This window comes from Sturnus vulgaris, chromosome 5, assembly GCF_052056855.1.
Source record: "Sturnus vulgaris isolate bStuVul1 chromosome 5, bStuVul1.hap1, whole genome shotgun sequence".
Classification (NCBI taxonomy): Eukaryota; Metazoa; Chordata; class Aves; order Passeriformes; family Sturnidae; genus Sturnus; species Sturnus vulgaris.
The window spans coordinates 74,163,301-74,179,294 of NC_142247.1; the positions used below are offsets into that span (position 1 = coordinate 74,163,301).

The 15,994-nt window shown below is 55.4% G+C and overlaps 1 protein-coding gene across 1 annotated transcript in view; it reads right to left on the bottom strand.

The window, feature by feature from the left end:
- Nucleotides 1-15,994, bottom strand: part of PPP6R2 (protein phosphatase 6 regulatory subunit 2) — a 55,799-nt gene that overhangs the window by 33,970 nt on the left and 5,835 nt on the right. The window contains 1 exon segment of the mRNA XM_088166016.1: nucleotides 2,378-2,510. The gene's annotated coding sequence lies outside the window, so the exon portion shown is untranslated.

Consider the following 15,994-nt stretch of genomic DNA (forward strand, 5'->3'; position numbering starts at 1 on the left):
CAGCCTCAGGCCGTTCCCTCTCCTCCTGTCCCTGTTCCCACATCCCAAATCCCCCCGGCTGTCCCCTCCTGGCAGGGAGTTGTGCAGAGCCACAAGGGCCCCCCTGAGCCTCCTTTTCTCCAGGCTCAGCCCCTTCCCAGCTCCCTCAGGAATTCTCCAGCCCCTTCCCAGCTCCCCCAGACCCTTCCCAGCTCTGTTCCATTCCCTGGACACACTCCAGCCCCTCAGGATCCTTCCTGGGGCACTGCACTTTCAATCTCCCATTTCCATCCACTCCTACCCCAAACCCTTGTTTGCCCTTTTGTTATCCTGACTTTTCTTTGTGTTCTATTAATGATGTTTTTCCACTTTGCTTTCCCAATATCTGAAATTTTGGAAAAGTTGTTACACCAAACCATTCAGACCACCCCTAGGAGACTCTTCCAGGGCTCTTACTTTTGCTTAACATTTCCTCTTCCAATTCTTCCCTTCCCCATCTCACCTCAGCTCCTCAACAACCCTTCACAGCCCTGTTCTGGCCACAGTACCAGGTACAGAATTCAGGGAATCCCGGGATGGTTTGGGATAGAAGGGACCCCAGGGCCCCTGCAGTGCCAGCCCTGCCATGGCAGGGACACCTCCCACTGTCCCAATGTCCAGCCTGGCCTTGGGCACTGCCAGGGATCCAGGGGCAGCCACAGCTGCTCTGGCAATTCCAGCCCAGCCAGCAATTCCCAATTCCCCAGATCCCAGCCAGCCCTGCCCTCTGGCAGTGGGAGCCATTCCCTGTGTGCTGTCCCTCCTTGTCCCCAGTCCCTGTGCAGCCCCCAGCACGAACAGCAGGCTGTCACTGCCCAGGGACACAGGTGGCACAGGTGGCACAGGTGACACAGGTGGCATGGGTGACACAGGTGGCACAGCTCCCTCCACACCCATCCTGGGCAGTGCCAGCCCTGCTCCCACACTGTGCACACACAGTCCCTGTGCCACATTCCCAGCTGATCCTGCAGCACCATGTGATCCATCCCCAGGATCACGAGGCTGTTTTTAACCTAACCCACATCCCCATTTCTGCACACACAACTCTCTCCATCCATTCTTTTGGCTTTTTCCAGCATCCAAAAATTGTCCCCGTGCCTGATCCTCTGCCAGTCCCACTCTGCATAACCTCAGCTACAGGACAGCCTGGACACTGTCCTCTTAAAAACCCCGTTTTCCCTCCAGGAATGACACTGAGGGGGCTCTGCCTTCCAGGCACCAGAGCAGGGCCTTGCAAAAGGCTGAAGACCCCAATTTTCTCATCAGATTTTAAATCTCTCAGTCCTTCATGGTGCAATTTCCACAGTGAAGCTCCAAGTGAAGCATTCACAGAACCAGGACATGGAACAGGAAAAAAATGAGTTTCCTTTAGACGTCAGGATTTTCCTACCCAGAATCCTGGGAACAGCTCTGGAGAGGCTGGAGCGTGTCCAGGGCAGGGAATGGAGCTGGGAAGGGGCTGGAGAATTCCTGAGGGAGCTGGGAAGGGGCTGAGCCTGGAGAAAAGGAGGCTCAGGGGGGCCCTTGTGGCTCTGCACAACTCCCTGACAGGAGGGGACAGCCGGGGGGATTTGGGATGTGGGAACAGGGACAGGAGGAGAGGGAACGGCCTGAGGCTGGGCCAGGGGAGGGCAGGGTGGATTTTGGGGAATTTCCTCATGGAAAGGGTGGGCAGGGATTGGAAGTGCCCAGGGAGGGTTGGATCCCCATCCCTGGAGTGTCCCAGGAATTCCTGGAGGTGGCACTGAGGGCTCTGGGGACAAGGGTGGGGGTCAGGCACAGCTTGGGCTTTTCCAGCCCCAGGGATTTGGGGATTCTGGGATTTCAGCCCTGAATTTCGGAGTTGGGAGCAGCCATCTGAATGTTCAACCTACGTGACACTGCAGTGACAGCACTGCTGGGCTCGGTGTGCTCATCACAAACTGTTCTTTGGGTATTTTTAACCATCTCTGCTTGGTTATAAATTCACCGAGGGAAAATCTGGCACCAAAGGCCTCCAGGGAAGGAGGTTTGGGGGCTCAGTCAACCCAAATGCAGAAACATTCCCTCCATTGCTGTGGAATCCACACAGAATCCTCCCCTTCCAAACTGACTCCCATTGTAATCCTGGCAATTCCACAGCTCTCCTGAGCCTTTTATACATCTCCAGGAAAAGCTGCCTGACCTTCCCTGGAGAGTGGGGAATGGAAACCCCAGAGCAGCTGTGGCTGCCCCTGGATCCCTGGCAGTGCCCAAGGCCAGGCTGGACATTGGGACAGTGGGAGGTGTCCCTGCCATGGCAGGGCTGGCACTGCAGGGGCTCTGGGGTCCCTTCTATCCCAAACCATTCCAAAACAAAAGGACAGGGAGATGTTCCTACCTTCAGTAGAAGTTTCTTCAAACGTGAAATCTCCTCCACGGACACAGAAACATTTGGGTTACAGTTCCTGGAACAGATCCAGCTTCAGGAAATGGTTTTCATCCAGTGTGAATTTCTTTGCAAGACTCCAATCCTGGAAAAGATTTTTAAAAGTTACCAATAACCAAAGGCACCTGAGGACCAAAGGTTTTTATTTTTTTCCCTAAATGAACTTCCACAGAACCTTTCAGCACAAGGGGAGATGACAGGGACTGAGAGCCCCTGCCAAGCCATCCCCACCAGCCCACACAGCATCCTCCCAGTTATCCCAGTTCCCCCCGCCTGCAGCACTGGGCAACGCTGAACTGGCCAGCCCTGGAAGTGTTCAGGCCAGGCTGGATGAGGCTCAGAACTGGGGACAGTGGAAGGGGATCACAGAGGAGGAGCCAGGGGCTCCCCACAACTCCAGAGCTGGCCTTTAACCCATCTCTGAAATCCAGGAACTCCTGTGTATCAAAACTCCACTTGATACACCCACATCAAATGGAAATTACATTTAATGTGAGAATAAAAATATTTCCTCATCTTCCAATCAGTGACTGCTTAACTGGAGGTCCAACACTCACCCAAACCAAGGGCACTGATCTCAACAACAGCTGCTCAGGGCTTTATTCCTAAACTTTGATGCCTTTTTCCCCAGAATTTGTGCCCAAAAGTCCCGGACAGAGTCCCAGATTCAGGGAGGCTGGAAAAGCCCTCCCAGACCTTCCAGTCCAGGCTGTGCCCAGAGCCCACCTTGTCCCCAGCCCAGAGCACTCAGTGCCACCTCCAGCAATTCCCTGAAGTCCCTGGGCAGCTCTCCCTGCCACCATCCTGTGTCACTGCCACGTCACCCCAGCCAGCACTCCCTGTGTGCCACCACCCCATGTCACTGCCATGTTACTCCATGTCACCCCAGCCAGCACACCTTGTCACTGCTGTCACCACAGCCAGCACTCCCTGTGTGTCACCAACCCATGTCACTGCTGTGTCACCTCATCCAGCACTCTGTCACTCCATGTCACCACATCCAGCACACCCTGTCACTGCTGTGTCACCCAGTGTCACCACAGCCAGCACTCCTGTCACCATCCTATGTCACTGCTGTGTCACCACAGCCAGCACACCCTGTCACTGCTGTGTCACCCAGTGTCACCACAGCCAGCACTCCTGTCACCACCCCATGTCACTGCTGTGTCACCCAGTGTCACCATATCCAGCACTCCTGTCACCATCCTATGTCACTGCTGTGTCACCACAGCCAGCACACCCTGTCACTGCTGTGTCACCCAGTGTCACCACATCCAGCACTCCTGTCACCACCCCATGTCACTCCATGTCACCACAGCCAGCACACCCTGTCACTGCTGTGTCACCAGGACAGCTGTGGCAGCCCAGGGACACGGCTGGTGACACCAGCAGCTGCTGGCACTGCTCCTCAGGGGCAGGGGGCTGATCCCAGCTCCCCCCAGCCAGCCCCAGGGCCAGGGCACCAAGCCCTGCAGGGCAGCGGGGACACAGACACTCCCTCGGGAAAGAGCCCCAGAGAACTCAGAGGTCACAGGGAGCACAGCAAAGGAGGTCAGGAGCTGCTCACCTGCAGCAGTGACACAGCAGCTGGCCCCAAAAATCCCAGATACACACAACGGGCTGTGCCTGTCACTGGAAAGACGTGGCCCCAAAAATATGAACAAATTAAAAATATCAGCCAAGAATGAAAGTCCATTTTGTGTAAATCAGGGAATCGTGGGCGGGAAGGACCCCAGAGCCCCTCCAGTGCCACCCCTGCCACCTCCCACTGTCCCAGGGTGCCCCAATGTCCAGCCTGGCCTGGGACACTGCCAGGGATGGGGGCAGAGTTTTCAGGGCCATGGTTCAGCTCCAAGCACAATGAAATCCAAGTGCTGCAGCTTTTCCACACATCCGTGTGCCAGCAGCCCGTGAGCAGAGCCCACCTTCCCCACCTTGGCCACGCCTTCCACGCCTTAGGGTGGTCCCAAGATATTCCACAGCCCTTCCATGGAATCCACTCAGGCAAGGAAGGAGAGCACCCCTGAGCAGACTAAAACCCACTAAAAACCTCTGCAGTGCCTTTGGAAAAGCATTCACACATTAGCAAGGCATGAACAACTGTTCAGTGCACCCCAGCTCCTCTCCTGAGCTCTCCTCAGGGAATTTCCACCTGGGCCAGCCCTGCTGAGCCCTGCAGAGCCTGCAGGAGCAGATCCCTGCTCCTGTGGCTGGCCCTGTGCACGTCCCTGGCATTACCTGTGCCAGGTGTGGCACAGCCCTGCTGGGCACAGGGGTCAGAGCCCATCTCCTTCCCTGTGCCCCCCTGTTTCAGGGAGCCAGGAATGGAACAGCCACACATGGATGGAAGCACAGAATGGTCCCTGGAGTCATGGGGGGATCCCAGGGAGCCCTGCACAGACCCCCCAGAGCCCAGCCTGGCATCTCTGGCAGCACTCCTGGGGCTCTGGGGGCTGGCACTGTGCCCTGCTCCGTGCCCAGCACCCTCTGGGCAAGAACCCGAGCCCCCCTGACCCTCCCTGCTCCTCCCCAGAGGAGGGATCCACGGAGGCTGGAATGTCCCTTCCCCGAGGAGAATCCATAGCCAGCACTGCTCTGAGCCACCCACAACCAACAGGCTGCAAAAGGCACTGGAAGAGGGTGAGGAGAACTGCAATTCCTCAATAAAAACTATCAGAAGGTCCATTTAACCCTTACACATGGGAGGAACAGAATTGCTGCCTCTCCCATACAGCCAAGGCACATCCCAGGAGGCAGCAGTGGGATGGGAGCGTTTGGAAAAGGACAGGCATGTACAAAATGCAGCTATTTTTAAAGAAATTTAAAGTCTTCCCACTGCCTCAGTTACTTTATCATGGTTGATCAGAAATATCAACCAAGATGAGCTAAATTCAACCTTTTATATAAGTTAGAACTTCCCTCAAGACTTCACTGATAAAGAAGAGTTTGAGCTGTTGGAATTAGGGAAAAGCAGCATTTCCCAGGGTACCTGAACTGCTGACAGGAGATCAGAACAACCACAAACTATTTCCTAATCAATGTCCACTCACATCAATCTTGGGATGTATTCAGCCTCTTCCCACCTGATTTAAGAGCAGTCCCAACAAAACCCCAGAATCCCTGAGGCTGGAAAAGCCCCCCCCAGTCCAGGCTGTGCCAAATCCTCACCTTGTCCCCAGCCCAGAGCCCTGAGTGCCACCTCCAGGAATTCCCTGGCCATTTCCAGGGATGGGCACTCCAAACCTCCCTGGGCAGCCCTGCCAAGGACAAATACAGCCACAGGAAAAAAATAAGCCCAGCCTAAACCAGTTGGACTTTGCAGCTTCTTCTCTCCAGCAGGAGTGAGAGATGCAAAGACTGGGACAAACAGTCGAGAGCTTTTCCTATTTTGGGGGTTTATACCATCAACACCTGCACTGACTGATGGGGTTTTTCTGAAAGTTGGGGTTTTATGACACCTTCAGCTCTTCCCTAACCCTCCTTGTCTCCACCAGGAATTCAGGGATTAAAGGATGGAAGAGCCATAAAACCATCCAGGCACTGCCCAGTGCTCGGCCAAGGGACCACAAACACCATCTGCCCAAGATGGTCACTCCAGATAGCCCTGATTAATTCTGACCCAATAAACTCCCAGTTCTAATAAACTCCTGCAGCCCATTCCTGACTCCACACAGCCCTGAGCTCACTGGGATGGGCTCTGGGCTCTGCTGCTTCCTCAATTCCAGTAAATAAATAAATAAATAAATACATAAAGATCCTTCCACCAACTCCTCTTCATCAACCATAATCAGGGAATTGAAATCTTCCCAGAGCCACTGGTTCTAACAGTAAATAAACAGGAGCTGAGAGAAACTGCTGGACAGAGTCCAGAGGCCGTGGAGCTGCTGCAGGGCTGGAGCCAGGCTGGGAGAGCTGGGGGTGCTCACCTGGAATGGAGAAGGATCCAGGGAGAGCTCAGAGCCCCTGGCAGGGCCTGGAGGGGCTCCAGGAGAGCTGCACAGGGACTGGGGACAAGGAGGGACAGGACAAGGGGGTGCCCATGGCAGGGACACCTCCCACTGTCCCAATGTCCAGCCTGGCCTTGGGCACTGCCAGGGATCCAGGGGCAGCCACAGCTGCTCTGGCAATTCCAGCCCAGCCAGCAATTCCCAATTCCCCAGATCCCAGCCAGCCCTGCCCTCTGGCAGTTTTCTGGAGTTCCTTCCATCCCCATGCTGGAGCAGCCAGCCCACTCCCCTCTGCTCATCCCTGAATCCTCTCCTCTTGGCAAACATCATTTCAACTCTTCCTTCATCAGCTCAGGGTCAGAGCAACAGCAAATTTCTCTTCCTCTGCATGTGGACATTTGGAAAACGATATGCAAATCATGAGATCCTGGAATGATCCTGGTAACTGGAGAAGCCACCAAAGCCAGTTGCTATTTTAAACTCCTGGGCAAGCTCTGGGAATCTTCCACAGATCTGATCCAGCACAGAACCAGCACCTTGTGTGGGGCCCGAGCCTGCTCCTCATCTTTTCAAATCTGCATGGAGCTGTGCCAGGGAGGGTCAGGCTGGATGTCAGCAAAGGTTCTTCCCTCCCCCAGAGGGGCTGGCACTGCCCAGGCTCCCCAGGGAACGGGCACGGCCCCAGAGCTCCAGGAGTGTTTGGACAGCGCTGCCAGGGCTGCCCAGGCTGGGATTGTTGGGGGGTCTGTGCAGGGCCAGGAGCTGGGTCTGGGAGCCCTGGGGGCCCTCCCAGCTCAGGAGACTCCGTGGTTCTGTGATCCCAGGTAGAGCCCAGGATGGATGTGCAGCTGCCGTGGTTTTCCAGTCACACACTGAAACCACAGCAGCTCCTCCCCAAGGCCAGGCAGCCCTGGATGAGGAAACAGCCCAGGACTTCCCAGTGCAGTTACTGATGGCAAGGAGCTGCAAGCAGAGGGGCTGTGGCTGTTACTGTTGTTATTATTGTTGTTGTTATTATTACTGTTATTATTATTATTATTGTTATTATTATGGTTATCCAGCGCAGCCCTGGCTGAAGAAGCTGGAGCCTGCAGTGCATCCATCACCTGCAGGGATATGGGGGTGCCTGGTGACTCCCAGGACAGGGCCAGGGCCATCGTCATTGCCGTTGCCATCCGTGTCCCCCTGTGCTGCACAGCCCAGCCTCGCCCTCCGTGCCCAGCTGGAAGCCAGCCCTGATCCATCGCAGAGCTGTCAGGCAGTCCCAGGAGAGCGGGCGAGGAGCGGTGCCAGGCTCATACATAACAGCCCTCTGCCACCTCACAACCATTTACACTCAACAGTATTTTTATCCCCAAGCTCTTCCCAAGAAATCGGATCATTTGGGTTATCAGCATTTCTCGACTGCACAATTTCACTTCCCTAAAAATGACCCAACTTTCCTTGAGAGAGAAGCAAACACCGTTCAGAATTCAGAGCACCCTGTGAATGTCTCAGGTCAGCACATCTGAGTCCTCCTGTGAGTGCTGGAGAAGGGACACACCAAGTCACCATCCTGCAGGAATTCAGCAGGAATTTCCCCATGGAAAGGAGGGTCAGGGCTGCCCAGGGAAGTCTGGAGTGCCCATCCCTGGAGGTGTCCAGGGAATTCCTGGATGTGGCACTCGGGGCTCTGGGCTGGGGACAAGGTGGGCATCGGGCACAGACTGGACTGGGTGATCCCAAAGAGCTTTTCCAGCCTCAGCATTTCTGGGATTCTGGGATTCAGTCTGCCAGGAGAAGACAATCACGAGCTGCTCAGTTATTCCAGAGCTCTCTCAACCTCCTCAGGCTCCCACCTCAGACTCCTGGGGAACACACTGGCTCTGCTTCCAAGATGGAATCATTCCCATATCCATCTTTAACACAGCAAAGACTGAAGCCAAGGCCTTTGAGGATTTCTCTTCAGAGGAATGGTGGAGGCACAAAGGATGGTGACAACTCCAAAGGAGGAGAGGAAATGCTTCCTATGTAAATCCTGGAGCTCAAGGCCAGGCTGGACATTGGGGCTGGAGCAGCTGGGACAGTGGGAAGTGTCCCTGCCATGGCAGGGCTGGCACTGCAGGGGCTCTGGGGGTTTTTTTCCCATCCCAGACTGGGATTCCACGATTCCATGACTCCATGAACCCAAACTCTGCTCCCAAATCACACCCTGCCAGGAGCCCATCCCATGGCAGCCAAGGGACAGCAGCTGTGCAAGGTTCTCCACACGGGGCAGCTCAGGGACACCACACAAATCCAACAGCTCCTCTGACACCAGGATTTTCACAACTCCAGCCTCCTCCAGCACCATCCTCTTCAAAGGCTCCCTGCCTCCCTCATTCTCTGGATACTTTCTGGAATCCCAGACTAAAGGCAAAGCAGGACACACCAGAGGCCTCCAGGCACTGATCCCGAGGGGTTCCTCATTGCCACACATCCCCCCAGAGGCGTTTCAGCTCCCTGACACATCCCCTGGCCCAAGCTGCTCACTGAAAACCACTTGCATACACTCAAAATTCACAGATAAAATTTATTCTCAAACAAAATATTTCACCAGTTTGCCAAGAATCTCCTTTTGTTTTCCCCTTGTGTCCTATGAAGAGAAATTTCTTCATTCTTCCTTAATAACTGACAAATTAACAAGATCTCTGCATTTGTATTACAAAATCCTGGCACCATTTAGGCTGGAAAAGCCCTCCCAGCCCATCCAGCCCAAGCTGTGCCTGACCCCCACCCTTGTCCCCAGAGCCCTCAGTGCCACCTCCAGGAATTCCTTGGACACTCCAGGGATGGGGATCCAAACCTCCCTGGGCACTTCCAATCCCTGCCCACCCTTTCCATGGGGAAATTCCCCAAAATCCACCCTGAGCTCCCCTGGCCCAGCCTGAGGCCGTTCCCTCTCCTCCTGTCCCTGTTCCCACATCCCAAATCCCCCCGGCTGTCCCCTCCTGTCAGGGAGTTGTGCAGAGCCACAAGGGCCCCCCTGAGCCTCCTTTTCTCCAGGCTCAGCCCCTTCCCAGCTCCCTCAGGGATTCTCCAGCCCCTTCTCAGCTCCCTCAGGAATTCTCCAGCCCCTTCCCAGCTCCTCCAGCTCCCCCAGGGCTCTCCTGTTGGGAGGGGCCCGGAGCTGCCCCCACCATTCCAGCACAGGGGACAGTCCCTGCCCTGGGGCTGTGCCCACCCTGGCGCTCCCACAGCCCAGGGGCCATCGCCCTCCTGCCCCCTGGCCCCCCTGGGCTGGTGCCCAGCCCCTGGCACGGCACCCCCAGGGCCTTTCCCAGCTCTGCAGCGCTCCAGGGGCTCGGGCTGTCCCCAGGGCAGCACCTGGCACTGGGCCTGGCTGTCCCCATGCCATGGATCCAGGCTGTCCCCATCCCTCTGCAGAGCTCCCACATCCAGCAAAGCACAGGCACGCTGAGACGCTGCTCTGCATGGAGAGGGGCTGTGCTGGGTTTTTTCTTTAACAAAAACCTGCCGCTGGCAATAAACCCTCGAAGGGCTCTGTGCTGGACAAACGTGCACCCGACATGAAGAGCTCCTTCTAATCGTCGCCGGGCTCTGAAGCTCCCAAAGAAAGAGATGCTATCACGAGTATTTTGTTTTCATCACCACCCTTATCCTCACCCAGTATCTCGTTAAGCAGCCTCCTAATTGCTGCCCTACCCCATGCTAAGGACAGAATTTGCACAGCTTCTTGATTTAAATGTTACTTTTTAAATTAAGTGCTCCACACCCAGATACAAAGAAACCACAGCGCTTCAAAAGCTGCGGAAAAGGATCCCAAACTCCCTGGGAATGGAACAGCACAAAAAAGGCCTTTTTTAACAGCTCAGTCAGTGCACGTGGAGCTCAATACATCCCTAAAATTCACCTCTACGGGCTGCTGGGCTCACATCAGCTCTGAGGGCACAGGAATCTCCCAGTCTGTGATGTGTATTCCAGCAATAATTCAGCAGGATTGGCATTTCCAGCTGCTCCTTGTGCTGACAGCCCCACAGAAGCAACAGCAGCCCCGAGGAACCCCCGGGGGACTCTGGGCTCCCATTAAACATCAACCTTTGAGTGTGAGATTTGCAATGCATCTGCATATTAAACCAGCAAAACAAAGTGCTGGGTGCTCGAAGCGCCGATTTCCATCGCTTGCAGGACTCCAGGCTCCTCCCTCTCGGCCTGCAGGCACCGCACCGACGCTGCCGGGGCTGCTGACTCTGTCTGCTCTAAGCAACAAGTGACATTTCCTCCTGGGTCACCACAGCTGAGCCCCACAAAACCCGTGTTCACCACCAGACTGGGATCTCAGAGCAGGCTGCTGGTTTTTACTGGGAGCACAGCAGCATTTCACAGAAATCCCCCTTTGACCCAGTCCTTCTGTGGACCTTGGACATTTTGATCCTCGCTGCCCACACACACTGAGGCAATGTTACAAAAGACACCTCTTTGTGCCCGGACTGAGGGCCAGCATTTGCAAACTGAGATTTCCTGCTGCACCCCACGGGGAGATCAAGGGCTGCCCGTTCCTATTTGATGCACACAGGGCCTGCAGTGAGCCAGTAAAACAACTGCTGGGCTCCCTTCCTGCTCCTTCATCCCAGTTCAAAGCTCCCAAGGTGAGTTTGTGGCCGTGCCTGCACCAGAACAGCCCAGCCTGTCACACTCTGCAGCTCCTACCAGAATATTCCAACACTGCTCCACCCAACACACCCAGAACGGAGGCACCAGCGATGCACAGCCCTCCAACAGCACATTCAGTCAATTTATTTTCATCTCCTCAGGCTTTCAGGGCATTACAGACAAGGGCCATGCAAAGCTTAAGAAGTTTTGCAGTTAAAAGAAATAAAGACACTTCAGAAGGAGCTCAGAATGGCTGAGGCTGGAAAAGAGATCCAGTCCCAGCTGTGCCCAATGCCCACCCTGTCCCCAGCCCAGAGCACTCAGTTCCACATCCAGGAATTCCCTGGACACCTCCACGGGCACTCCAAACCTCTCTGGGCAGTCCCTGACAAGGCCTGAGCCCCCTTTCCACGGGGAATTTCCTCCCTCTTTACCCAGTTCCTCAGAATTGGGTAAAACATCTTTCCCAGGACCAGCCTGTTCTCCCTGCATGGCACCACTTAACTTCTATTTATGAGCCAGGCTTCATCCATCATAAAACATCCTGAAAGGGAAAACAATCCCTGGGAACTCTCAGACCCACCCTTAGAGTTCCATGGCTTTTACCTGGGCAAAGAAACATCAAAGCTCAGCCTGCTCTGGGAATCCCAAAGCAGCAGGACACACTCCTGATCTGAGCCCACGGCTCGCTGTGTGTCAAACCTGCACTGCTGGGAAAAATGGGTTTTCTTTGCCATGCAGTATCAGCAGGGGAAAAACAATCAGCTGGGTCATTCCCCCAAACATTGCTGCAGGAATGTCTGAGCAGGCAGGGAGGGCAGGGAAGTGGGGAAGGAGGGAGCAGCAGGAAGGGGACAGCATTCCAGCTGAAACATCCATCCAACTCGGATGATCCAAGGAGTCACTCACACTGTGGCTGAATTCCCTCAATCCCAACCAAAACCACTCACAAAACCCATGGAATCCGTACGGTGAGAGTTCCAAAAGACTGAAAAGGATGACATTTATTTTTCCAAGCTTAGTAAAGAATCCTAGAGATTGGATCAGCATTGGGAAAATAACTGAACATCCTTCCACAAAGGATCATCAACAGCTCTCCTGATCATGGAAGCATGGAATGGTTTGCCTGGAGTTCCCTGGGATAGTGAAGGTGGTGGAATCCCAAACCTGGGATTCCATGATTCCCCCCAGGAGTCTGAACGGGCCAATCCCCAGGAACTGCAGCGATTTCCTCAGCAGGAACTGCCCCTCAAGCACTAAAACCCAAACTCAGCAGGGCACTGCTCCTTCCAGCCAGGGCCCTGAGATGCTCCTGCTTCCCCCAGCGCTGGCCCTGCTCTTGGCTGGTGGTGACCCCACCTGCTTTTCCCAAAATAACACATTCCTGACCGGGGCACAGTCCACAGCTCCAAACAAACCGGGATTACACAACAGGACCCTCCCCACACGGCCCGAGTCTCCTGTGCCCACCAGGAGATCCTGTCTCACGTCACTGCTCCTCAGAAAACCCCAGCATGGATCCAAAGCCCAGGGATACACTCAATGCTCCTCCTTGCTTTTCCCTTCTAACACTAAAAATAACTCAGCAGTTTTGCTCTTGGGGCCTACACTGCTTCATTCCAGCATCTGCTTCCAGGTATTTGAGAACACAGCATAGAGAAGCTCTAAGAACCCCGGGATCCCTGTGGCTGGAAAAGCCCTCCCAGCACATCCAGTCCCAGCTGTGTCCTATGCCCACCTTGTCCCCAGCCAGTGCCACCTGGAGTGCCACCTCCAGGAATTCCTGGGACACCTCCAGGAATGGGCACTCCAAACCTCCCTGGGCAGCCCTGCCAAGGCCTGAGCACCCTTCCCATAAAGAAAGCCCTGCTGATGCTCAAAATTCGCCTGTGAAAAATGAAGCTGAAGTGGGAATTTTTACTCCTGCAAGACGCAGCATTCCTCAGCAGGGCTGCTGCTGGAAACGGAGGGAAAAGCAGGAGCAGGGAGGCCATGGACACACTGGAAGCACTCCCCACGTTCACATCACTGCCCTGTACCAGTTATTTCATGTGTCAGAACAAAGGTGACCGAAGGGAAGGAAAAACAGAAGGCCTGAAATGGTCTCTTTTGCAAGAGGAAGTTAGGGTGTAACAGCCGTGAAATCGGGTGTGCACTCACTGCTGGCACCACATCCAAACCCCACACCAACCCTGGGTACCCTATAGCCCCTCACAGCTTTTGGAAACTCCTCTGCTGCTCCATCCTGGAGCTTTCAGAGCCCTCAGTCACACACAGCAGCCTGGCACCAGCCATAAATAAATGAACTTGCTCTAAAGCAGGAGGAAAAAAATTCAGTAAAATATTGATGAACTTCTCCTGAGCTTTGGGTCCTTCTCATGCCAGGCACTGAAGGAGGTGGGGAAACCGTGTCCTCTGCCTTAGGGACCCCAGAGTCCCCCCAGTGCCAGCCCTGCCATGGCAGGGACACCTCCCACTGTCCCAATGTCCAACCTGGCCTTGGGCACTGCCAGGGATCCAGGGGCAGCCACAGCTGCTCTGGCAATTCCAGCCCAGCCAGCAATTCCCAATTCCCAAGACCCCTCTGGCAGTGGGAGCCATTCCCTGTGTCCTGGCACTCCAGGGTCCCTCTCTGGCTCTCTCGGATTCCTTCAGATCCTGGAAGGTGCTGTGAGGACTCCACACGACGTTCCCTGCCCGAGGCTGAACATTCCCAGCTCTCCCAGGCTGTCTCTGGAGGTGCTCCAGTCCCTGTAGGAACGTGCTGGGCTCCTCTGGACCTGCTCCAGCAGCTCCAGGTCCTGCTGATGCCAGGAGCAGCAGAGCTGTTCCTGTGCCTCTCACAGAACTGAAAACCAGCTGTGCTGGCAATGTACACAACAACAACAACAACTTCATTTGGTTCAGTGCTCTGGCCTTTGAGACACCTCCGTGGCTCTGAATCCCCCCCTGCTTCCAGCAGCAAACTCATGCACAGATGAGGGGAAGGTTCCCCAGGCAGAGCTCAGGGTCTGGACATGGCTAAACATCAGCACCTCACAACCACGGAACCATTCAGGCTGAAAAGCCTTTGGGGAGCACCCAGCCAATCTCTGGTGTCCAGCAGCTCCCAGATGAGGAGGTCCCTGTCCCTGTCCCTGTCCCTGTCCCTATCCCTGTCCCAGGCCTGCAGGTGTGCCCTGCCCAAGGTGCAGATATTCATACTGAGGATGGCTGATCCCAGGCACGCACCCAGACTCCCTGGGCAGGACAGGAACGAGCTCCTCTGCAGCACAACTCAGCTATTTCACACCCTGCACGGACAGGGAAGGAGCATGTGGCTCCTGCACTGACTAAAAAAGGAACCCTGGACCATTACCTCAGAAGGAGGGATTTACATCAGAGGTGTGAACTTTGGGAGAGGTTCCAGCCCCTGGAAACGCTTGGAAAGCCAAGGCAGAGTATGAAACTCGTTGTTGGGGGCAGGGGAAATACTTAGAAAGTCACGGAAGAAAGTTTAGAATATACCATGGACAGTGCAACATTAAAGAATGATATAGTAAATCAGGGAATCATGGAACGGCTTGGGTGGGAAAGGACTTTAAAGACCATCTCATTCCAACCATGGCAGGGAACAAGGACTAGGAGAATGCAGAAGCAGTAAATAACAAATGAGCACAAAGAAAAACAGTCTTCTAACTGAAAAATAAGAAGGAAACAAGCTGCAGAACTAAACTGAAAAAACATCCTTTGGTGTTTTCCAGTTTGCTAAATGGTGCAGACTGAGCACCTGCTGACAGGAGTGGGGTGTCCTGGCCCAGGGGCTGAGGATAACCAGGATAACCTGGGTATTCCATTCCCTGGGCAGAGTTTCACTTAACCTAACATGGAATCATGGCTGATGTCACCACCACTGCAGCCCCACTGCTGCAACCCTGCCACCTCCCAGCCCCACATTCCAACCCCGAGCAGAACTTCCAGCAGTGGGACCCACGGGCAGTGAAAGAGAAGTGCAGTCATGGGATGGTTTGGGTGGGCAGGGACCCCAGGGCCCCTGCAGTGCCAGCCCTGCCATGGCAGGGACACCTCCCACTGTCCCAATGTCCAGCCTGGCCTTGGCCACTGCCAGGGATCCAGGGGCAGCCACAGCTGCTCTGGCAATTCCAGCCCAGCCAGCAATTCCCAATTCCCCAGATCCCAGCCAGCCCTGCCCTCTGGCAGTGGGAGCCATTCCCTGTGTGCTGTCCCTCCTTGTCCCCAGTCCCTGTGCAGCTCTCCTGGAGCCCCTCCAGGCCCTGCCAGGGGCTCGGAACTCTCGCAGCCTGGCTGCAGAGCAGAGGGGCTCCAGCAGCTCCGTGGCCTCTCTGGGTCCGTGTGTGCTGTGAGGAGCTGCAGGCTCCCAGAGGAAGCAGCACAAGTTCCCGGGAAGGGGAGGTGTCTGAGCCCCGCTCCCCGTGAGCCCGGCACCGGCACAGGCACAGCAGGAACGCGCGGCACCGCCACGCCGCCGGTGCCATCCAAGCACGCCCAGGTTAAATGGCCGGCACAGCCGTGGCGCTGTCCCTCGGCTCCCTCCCGGCTCCCACATTCCCGGCCGTGCCCGGCGCTGGCCCCGTGCCCGCGGCTCCGCCGCTGCCATCCCGCACGGACGCGGTGCCAGCGCAGGGCAGCCTGGCCCTGTGCCCGCTCCTGGCGCCGGGCAACCCTGCCCTTCGTCCTGTGCCTCGGGGACGCGGGGACAGCGCTCAACCGGTGAGCGCAGGGGCTCAATTACCCTGCTCAAAGAAAAGAAATCCATCTTAACATAAAAGAATTCAATTAAAGGGCGTCCCGGGGGATCTGCCGAGGGAAGAAAACACAAATAAACAGCTAAGGAAACACAACCTTCTCATCCCACCCTGCTGCACAGCCAAGCAAGGAGCTGCAACGAGCTGCAGGCTCTGGGCAAGGCTACGAGAAACAGAAGGAAAGGAAGAAACCCCAAATGTCAGAGTAGAGCCGCCGGTGCCTT